This window comes from Myotis davidii, unplaced genomic scaffold (genome assembly GCF_000327345.1).
Source record: "Myotis davidii unplaced genomic scaffold, ASM32734v1 scaffold17, whole genome shotgun sequence".
In the NCBI taxonomy this organism is placed as follows: Eukaryota; Metazoa; Chordata; class Mammalia; order Chiroptera; family Vespertilionidae; genus Myotis; species Myotis davidii.
The window spans coordinates 2,351,638-2,360,711 of NW_006288624.1; the positions used below are offsets into that span (position 1 = coordinate 2,351,638).

General features: G+C 46.4%; 1 protein-coding gene across 5 annotated transcripts in view; it reads left to right on the forward strand.

The window, feature by feature from the left end:
* SLC8A3 (solute carrier family 8 (sodium/calcium exchanger), member 3) overlaps positions 1–9,074 on the forward strand; it is a 127,119-nt gene that overhangs the window by 436 nt on the left and 117,609 nt on the right. The window lies entirely within an intron of this gene.

Consider the following 9,074-nt stretch of genomic DNA (forward strand, 5'->3'; position numbering starts at 1 on the left):
CGTTGATCCACTCGGCGCGCGCCCGCGTGCTCCCCGGCACGCGCGCACCTAACGTCCGGACTCCACGGCAACGGGTCGGGAACTGCAACCCCAGCGCACCCACCCGCGGCGGCCTAGGGGCGGGGAGAAGGAGGGGCTGGGTTCTGTGCTCTCCAGTCTCGGTTCTGTGCTCTCCAGGCAGCGGTGGTCTGGGCGGTCCCGGGCCAGGTGGAGAGAAGCGAAGTATGTAACTACCCCTCCAACACCCCTCCTTACATTACACACACACACATACACACACACACAGCCACGCACACACACAGCCACAGGCCGTCATTCAGAAGCTAGAGCGGCTCCTGCAGACCCTGCCTGACCTGCCTTGAGTAGCGGAGCCATTGGAGGACATAAAGAAAGCCATTTAATCCAGGGGGAAAGAAGCTTTTCGTCTCTATTCACCGTGTTTTATTTTTAACCGTGGAGGGCTTGAGTGTGGTTAAGTAGAACACACGCCTTTAATGCAGTGCCATAAATTTACCGTTCGCTACCCGCCTGGTTCCTCTCTCTCCCTATTTCTCTCCCCTCTGGCGATTTAAAAGCAAATCCAGAAGGTTTGGTGGTCTGTCTCCTGGGCAGAAGGATTGAAATTAGTGACCAGTTTTGTTTTTTTTTTTCTTCCAGAAACGCAGGCAGCAGCTGGGAGCAAGGCGTGGGGCTCCTGGGTGGTCAGGAAACACCCAAGAGGAGGGGGTTGGGGGTGGGTGAGAGGAGCTCAGCTGGCCTACTGCTGGGGCACCGAGAGGGAAGCCTGGGGCCGCTGGCGACCTGGTGACTTACAGCCCCATGTGATTAATCTCCCACAGCTGTTGTGCCCCATCCACTTGAGCCGAGCTCTTGTTTACCTCGATTTTCAAATATAGCTGCTGCGCCATGCTCTTGCTGAAATAGGGGTCAGTTCACTCGGTCTGGGCACTTGGCCTCTCGCTGGCCTTTCCTTCCGCCTGCGGCACTGGATCCCAGTTGGAGAGGAACTTGTCCCTTCACGCCTTGCAGCTAGCTCTTCAAATGAGGATGGCGGGTGGTCAGAGCTTGACTGACTAGGTGTGGGGCGGGTCCCCCAGCCCATCACTGCAATCTACACTCCCTATGGGCAGTCCCCCCACAAAAGTCCACAGGACAGCCTCAATTTTCTTTAAATAGAATATAGATGTGGGTTGAGGAGCAGCCAATGGGACCTATGGAACTGAACTTGGTTGAAGTGGTTCTTGAACTGAGTGAAGATGGGAAGGCTGTTTCTTCTCTTGCACTCCAACTCCCCTGGGTGTCTAATGTCCTCCTGTTCACCCCTCAGCTCTTACTCCATTGGTTACTTCCTCCAGGAAGCCTGCCAGGCCTTCTTTGGGCCAGATCCCCTTATTTTACATGCCCATAACCTGAACCAGTTATTTTGAAGTAACTTAAAGATGTACATTAAATCTATGAATGTGATTGAATAATGCCAGTTACACCTTTAGACCGTAAGCTGCAGGAAGGGAGGAAAGACAGCTGGTGAATTTACTCACATTGTATCCCCAGGGCCTAGCACTGTGCCCACCGTAGAGTAGTTGCTCAATATTGTTATGTTAAATAAGCAGACTTGGAGGGAGGAGCTCCATCTCCTCTCTGCTCATGCTCCTCTGAGCTCCACTTTGGCATCTCTCGCACTGCCCTCCACAGCCTTCTGGTCAGAGAAGGGAGAAGAGGCTCATCAAACTGACCCCGTAAAAACATTCCCTTCCCCCAGGCTGCCCCTGGGCTGAGACCCAGAAGCCCAGGCAGTGTCCTCTTACCCTCATCCTGCCCTGTCTTTGTGCAAAGCGGTTCCTTATACAGTGTCTGGGCACAGTTGCTGGTATTGCCCATGGATGGTTACTGTGGGCATTGTTCTGTGGTCTGAATCGCCCACAATCTGGACTTGGGGGAGTGTGTCACAGATGTTGGCTTCTCTTCACGCTACCAAGGTCAGATAAGAAGGGAAGATAACTCCCTTTTCGCTCAAGTCTGGTTGCTTTGTCTAGAGCAGTGATGGCGAACCTCTGACACACGTGACACGCGAACTCATTTTTTTGGTTGATTTTTCTTTGTTAAATGGCATTTAAATATATAAAATAAATATTAAAATATGTCTTTGTTTTACTATGGTTGCAAATATCAAAAAATTTCTATATGTGACACGGCACCAGAGTTAAGTTAGGGTTTTTCAAAATATTGACACGCCAAGCTCAAAAGGTTCGCCATCACTGGTCTAGAGGTTCAAATATTGGGTGAGGTTCAGAAATACATTGGACTCCAAAAGAAAAAGCATTCATTTACTTATTCAATAAGTTAGTTATTCAATAAATATTCAACAACAACCTACTCTGCCAGGCATTTGCTGGGTACAGAGGCAAAGAAAATAGAATGGTTCCTTTCCTTATAAACACACATTCATTTCAGCAGTGAACAGGCAATGACCATCCATACAAAATGATTCCTTTTAGCAGGGGGTAAATCCTGGGCACAATGGAAGCATATAGGAGGATCACCTCTCTGTGTGGCTTACGGAGGACTTTCTAGGGACAACTAAATCTCAGAAAGAAAGGATGGGTAGGAGTTGGCTTTGGTGAAAATATGGAGGGGTTGGGGTGGGGGAGAAAGTGTTATGAGGGAAGGGATCAGTATTAGATGAGAGCTCTTCCAAATGACAGAAGCCAGAGGCTAAAATTCGGGGAGATGAATTTTTGAGAAGCTCCAGGGGCCAAACTTCGAAGGGCTGGTACTCCAATGTTAAGGATTTCCACTGAATTTCCTTTGGGGGCTTAGGAAAGTTTTGGGTACCAAAATGCAGGGCCCAATTTGTATTTTAGATAGTATGCGGAGACTGGGATGTAGGGAGAGAGAGGGAGGCAGGGCGTTAGGAGGCTGTGGTAGAAGCCTGTAGTGTGTCATTGTCCTGGTGGCCTGTGAAGGAGGGTAGGGGATTCCTCCTTTTGTTTTAGCATACAAAGCAGAGCTGCCCTTCTAGAAAGAAGTTCTATATTATTTTTTAAAATCTTTATTGTTGAAAGTATTACATATGTTCACTCCCCCCCCCACCCCCATTGGCCTTTTCTAGCCCACTTCCATCCCCCGCCCCACCCCAGGCCTTCACCACCTTATTGTCTGTGTCCATGGGTTATGCACATATGCATATGCAAGTGCCCACCAGCAGATGAATGTATTAAAAAAGCTGTGGTACATTTACAGAACGGAATAGTATGCAGCTATAAAAAAGGAAGAACTCATACCATTTGCAACAGCATGGATGAACCTGGAGAGAAGTTCCACTATTTTTAATGAGATTGGTTTATGTTTGGTGGTCTGTTTTTTGAATGGCACTCTAAGCCCAACACTCGGCAGGTCACATTGGGGAAAGAAAAAGTGGCTCTAGCAGGTGTAAAACATACTTCCTGGCCTACTGGGCTGCAAGGAGAACCCCCAAAGATAAGAGATCTCTGGGGGCTGGGGAAGGCCCCAAGAAGGAGTCTGGAAGGGTAAGAAGTATGTAGATACATAGAGACTACTGAGCAAAGACATCTAGATAGGAAGAATCATAAATGTATGTGTATGCCTATGCTTTGGTTATATGAAGAGTGAATAAAGGCTAATTCCAGTATCAAGGGTATTCAGATATGGTACACAGAGTCAGTTTTAAGAAAACAGCTCTATTTCGTCCTGAGTGTAATTTGGAATGAGCCAAGTAGCATGGATGACAGCGATATTTGGAATGATAAATAGTGCTTTTCTGGTTGTATGCAAGAATAGTAGGCCATGTGGGGGACTGGATCTGGAAGTGGGACTGGAAACCATAATCCTGCCCTGGCTTTCATGTGGTAGTTTCCAAGTCACTTGAGCGGGGAGGACCTCAAAGTCACGCACTGCTGTGTCCATCCTACAGAATGAAGCCAAACAGTGTGAGCTTGGTTGATTTTCTTCCTTTGCTCCCTGATATCCCCACTTTGTCCCTCATCCTTCCCTGTCACTAGTCTCCCTTCCCCGTCTGCATAGTACCCAGGATCCACCCTGGCCCTGCCATCAAACCCCATCCTAAAATGCACATCACTTGTCTAATTCCATCCCCCCATCATGCTCTTTTCCATCTTACTTACAAAAAATTATTGCAATTTTAGAGTAATCACCTGTCTTTATTTTCTCACCACTAACTCATTCATTCATTTAGCCCCTTGTTTTCCCACTTTTCTCCACCTCTGGCCAACTCTCATCCACCAAGGACTTCTTATTCTCCAAAACGTAATAATTTTGTCCTGATTACCTATCTGTTTATCTATCAATCATCTATTTATCTAATCTACCCCCTTCCCATCCCCATCAGATAAGATTGACCATTAGCTCTTAAAACTTTCCCCTCTTGGCTTCTCTGGGTCCCTCTAAGTCTCTAGGCCCGCGGTTCTCAACCTGTGGGTCGCGACCCCTTTGGGGGTCAAACGACTCTTTCACACAGGTCGCCTAAGACCATCAGAAAACACATATATAATTACATATTGTTTTTGTGATTAATAACTATGCTTTAATTATGTTCAATTTGTAACAATGAAAATACATCCTGCATATCAGATATTTACATTACGATTCATAACAGTAGCAAAATTATAGTTATGAAGTAGCAATGAAAATAATTTTATGGTTGGGTCACAACATGAGGAACTGTATTAAAGGGCTGCGGCATTAGGAAGGTTGAGAACCACTGCCCTAGGTGGTCCCTCTTCCACTTCTCCAATATGGTCTCTCCTTCCCCCCAGGTTTCCCCTTTTCCGTTAGCCCTCGGCATCTCCTGCAGTGTTTTGTGCTGTTACTCCAGTGCGGATAGTTCCGGTCTGTGACTCCAGCTCTCCAATCCCAGTGAGTCTTGTTTCCAGTCACTTGCACAGTGTCTCCAAGAGGCTATCCTGTCAGCTCCTCAAGTTGAATTCCTGCTAAACGGGCACTATCTTTGTTTTAAGGTGATGCTCCTCCTGACTTCCCACTTTCCACTGATGGCACCAGCCAACTTCCAGTCACACTGGCTCAAAAACCCAAGTTTTTCATTGACTCCTCTCCCTTTCCCCCAAGTATTGCTAATGTCTGTTAAGTCCATCCCCCCCGCCCCAACTCTATCCATCCTACTATAACCTGAGTACAGATCTGATGACTTCCTAAATAATAATGACGATAATAACAATTATTATTATTAAAGCAGCCAGCATTTGTGTGTGTGTACCACCTGGCAGCTACTCTTTTGCAAAATGCTTCACATTGATTTTCCCCATTCAATCCCCACCACACCTGTATTAAGTAGTTGCTATTATACTATAAAAATAGTTTTCTGACATCTTTCCAACTTCAACCTCCCCCTCCAATTCATTTTCACGCCTGTTACAGGATTCCTCTCCTAAAACGCCCTTCTAGGCTTGTCATTTTCCAGCAAAAAACAAACGAACAAAAAACAAAAACCCTTGAAGGGCCTCCCAATATTTGCAGCCGTCCCAACTGCTGGTATTCAAGGCCCTCCGTGGCGTGGTTCACCACTCCATGTCTGGTCTCATATTTTACATTTTCCATGTGGGCACCTCGATAAACTTGGCCTTTTTCCTTTTGTGCTTTGTTCATGGTGTACCTTTCCCTGAGGACCCACCTGCTCGTTTCTGCCCAATTCAAATGGTTCTCCCTGATGGGGAGGCTTCATGCAAAAGCAGTCCCTTCCTCTGAATTCTGAGAACACAGCATCTGTTTTTCACGTGGTCCTTATACCTATTGAGATGTGGGGGAGGAGGTTGTTTGTTGTTCTGTTGCTTGTGGCTCACCCCACCTCCTGCACCAAGTGCTTTTTCTTTCTCCGACTCCCTGTTGCAGTCATACCTGAAACACAGTGGGTATTCACTGGAAAATAAAGGAGTAAATACATGAATAGTAACCTGCCTCACTTTTTAAAAAAAATCTTTATTGCTGAGCTTACAAATGTCCTTCGTTTTTCCCCCCATAGCCCCCCTCCACCTGGTTCCCGCCCCACCCCAGGCCTTTGCCAACCTATTGTCTGTGTCCCTAGGTAATGCATACATGCATATAAGATCTTTATTTAATTTCTTCCTGCTCCCCCACCCCCTTCCCCCTGAGAATCGTCAGTCTGTTCCATTTCCATGCCTCTGATTCTATTCCATTCACCAGTTTATTCTGTTCATTAGATTTCTTATTCATTTGATTTTTAGATTCAGTTGTTGATAGGTATGTATTTGTTGTCATTTTGTTGTTCATATTTTTTATCTTTTTTTTCTTCTTCTTCCTTTTCTTAAAGAATACCCTTTAGCATTTCATATAATACTGGTTTGGTGGTGATGAACTCCTTTAGCTTTTTCTTGTCTGTGAAGTTCTGTATCTGACCTTCAGTTCTAAATGATAGCTTTGCTGAGTAGCATAATCTTGGTTATAGGTCCTTGCTAATCATCACTTTGAATATTTTTTGCCACTCCCTTCTGACCTGCATAATTTTTGTTGAGAAATCAGCTAACAGTCATATGGACACTCCCTTGTAGGTACTAACTGCTTTTCTCTTGCTGCTTTTAAGATTCTCTTTGTCTTTAGCCCTTGGCATTTTAATTATGATGTGTCTTGGTGTAGTCCTCTTTGGGTTCCTCTTGTTTGGGATTGTTTGTGCTTCCTAGACTTGTACATCTATTTCTTTCACCAGGTAGGGGAAGTTTTCTGTCATTATTTCTTCAAATAGGTTTTCAATATCTTGCTTTTTCTCTTCTTCTGGCACCCTTATAATTCAGATGTTGGTATGCTTGAAGTTGTCCCAGAGGCCCTTATGCTATCTTCATATTTTTGGATTAGTTTTTCCTTTTGCTCTTCTGGCTAGGTATTTTTTGCTTCCTCATATTTCAAATCATTGATTTGATTCTTGGGATCCTTTAGTCCAGCGGTTGCCAACCTTTCTGACCTCACAGACCAGCAGTGGTCTGTGGGCCACCGGTTGGCAACTGCTGCTTAAATCCCTGTATATTATTCTTTATTTCAGTCAGTGTATGCTTAATTTATAACTGGTCCTTTTCCATTTTTTTTGGCATTCTCAGTAAAACCCTTAAAAGTCTCACTAAGTCCCTTGGAGGTTTCTAGAAGATTCTTGAGTAACCTTATAACCGTGATTTTGAACTCTGTATCCAGTAGTTTGCTTCTTTTATTTCTTTCTTTTGTGACATGTTTCTTTGTCTCAGCCATTTTTGCTGCTTCCCTGTGTTTGTTTCTATGTATTGGGTAGAACTGCTCTGTCTCCTTGAGTTGGTAGAGTGGACTTTTGTAGTAGGTGTCCCATAGGGCCCAGTGGCTCAGCCTCCCCAAACACCTGAGGTGGACACTCTAGGTGCACCCCTTTGTGGGCTGTGTGTATGATCTTGTTGTAGTTGAGAATTGATTGCTGTTGGTGTCACTCAGAGGAATTGATCTCCAGAACAATTGGCTGTGAGGACCAGCTGTGACTACAGTGGGAGAGCTGCTGTGCAGGAGACACCCTTTTCAGGCAGGACTTGCTTCACTGGGGCTTTGGTGCTCACTGAGTCTGCCCCTTGTGTGTGTCACTTATGGGTGTGTAGAGTTGTAATCTGGTATGGTCTGACACTGACCACTGGATACACTGGCTCTGCCACTATAATCAGCTTGGGTGGGGTTGTAAATTGAATGGGGTGGGGTCTCAGGGAATCACCAGGGTGGAGCAAACAGAAATGGCTGCCAGTCAGCCCTGTGACCAGGAAGGTCCCAGCATAGGACCAATGATCGCTGCAAGCACCTCTGGGAGAAAGCCGCCGCTGAGTTCCTGCCCCCATACCAGACAGTTCAGTTTCTCCTCATATGTGTCTGGGTCCCCCATTGCCTCACCCCGCACTGGAGCTCAGAGGAAGCAGGACCTTGTAAGTTCAGTTTGTGGTGCTGGCCTTTTAAGAGAAGCAGCTGGGTCTCCAGCAGCCTCTATGTCACTGAGCCCTAACCCACACTGGTTTTTACAGACCGTAGTTCTCACTGCCCATAGGAACTTTTCTTCCAAGCTCTGGGACCCTGGGCTGGGGGTCTGGTGTGGGGCTGGGACCCCTTGCTCCTCTGGGCGGCCTCTGCAGAGACGATCTCCCTCCTGATTAAAAAATCGGCACACGTGGGTGCCAGACCAGCCTGTTCCACACCTCTGAGCCTCCTACCAGTGTCAGTGTGCTTTCTTCTTTACTTCTCTAGTAGGACTTCCATTCAGCCAGCTATCCAGCGGTTCTGGATGATGCTTGTTTTGTATTTTAGTTGTAATTTTGATGTGGTTGTGGGAGGCGACGAGTACAGGTGTTTACCTACACCGCCATCTTGGTTCTCTTTCTCCTAACTCACTTTTGAAGCAGGTGAAACAGGTTAAGAAAGGAGGGGATGTCTGTGCCATTTTTTTTTTTTTTAAAGGCTGGTGGTGGAGGTGGTGGAGTAAAAAAATCAAGCGAGGAACAGGCAGCGAGGTGTCATGGAAACAGTGCTGAACTGGTGGTGAGAAGGTTATGCTTTAGTCCTTATCTCTCCTGACAATCATAGGCAAGATTCACTTATGCTCTCTGGGCCTTGCATTCCTTATCCATCAAAGAGGTTATGTTGGATGTGTTGACTTTTAAGCTACCTCCCTGGCCTGACAGTTCAGTATTGTGAGTCTTGTTCTACACCCTGTGGATTGCCTCGGGCTAAGAATACTTTTAGTGCCAACAGTACCTTCTACCTGCAATTTGAAGCCCCTAGTTTATCTGTTGTCACATCGGATCTCTAGTGGTCAACATGGCCAGCCACCTTGACTGTCTGGATATCTGGCCAGTGAGGGACCCAGAGCTGGCTGAGTGCCCTGATGTCCCCACGTTGGCACTTCCATGTGGAGTCACCTCCCACTGCAACACTCCAGGGCATTCCCAGAATGCCTAGTGGTGCTCTAGGCCCCCAAAGGCTCCAGCCAGTTCTGCCTCTACTCCTGAGCTTCTGCCATTCCTTTTCCATCCAAGAAGCATGCATTTAGAGCAGTGGTTCTCAACCTTCTGGCC